Genomic DNA, 546 nt, shown 5'->3' on the forward strand with positions numbered 1-546 from the left:
GGATCGCTTTCTAGGCTGGCACGTTCCCATCCGACAGGGATTATCCCGAGTTTGAGAGGTTTTATTTGCTCCCTCCTGCTCTGTGCAGATGAGGTGACCCAGGCGGGGAGGGCAGCTACGGACCTGCAGCAGATCCCTTGTAACTTTAAGTCTGTTGTCAAAACAAACGATGTGGGTTTTTCAGGCACAACGGGTCTGGTTATGTTTTATTCCTCAGCCAGCACCGCAGGCTTTGAGACCACAAGCCCCAGGTAGCAGAATCCCCTCAGCATCCCTGTTTAGCCTTCAGCTTGGCTGGTGCCAGCTGTAAGAGATCCGCAGTTTCTGTCTCACTGCAGTGGGTTGGTTTGCTTGGCATGGAGGTGGCTACAGAACCGGGTTTGCCAGAGTCTACGTGTATTGCGCTGTGCAACAGCAGGGTGGTAACACCGCTGCAAAACACAGCATTGGAGCGGTTATGCCTCCTAGGGTCCTGCCTTCCCCTCTGTATGCTGAACTCCTGCCTGCCTGGGCTGCTGCAGGGCAGGCAGCTCCTGCGGTGCCGCC

Source organism: Egretta garzetta, unplaced genomic scaffold (assembly GCF_000687185.1).
Source record: "Egretta garzetta isolate BGI_Z169 unplaced genomic scaffold, ASM68718v1 scaffold56, whole genome shotgun sequence".
Classification (NCBI taxonomy): domain Eukaryota; kingdom Metazoa; phylum Chordata; class Aves; order Pelecaniformes; family Ardeidae; genus Egretta; species Egretta garzetta.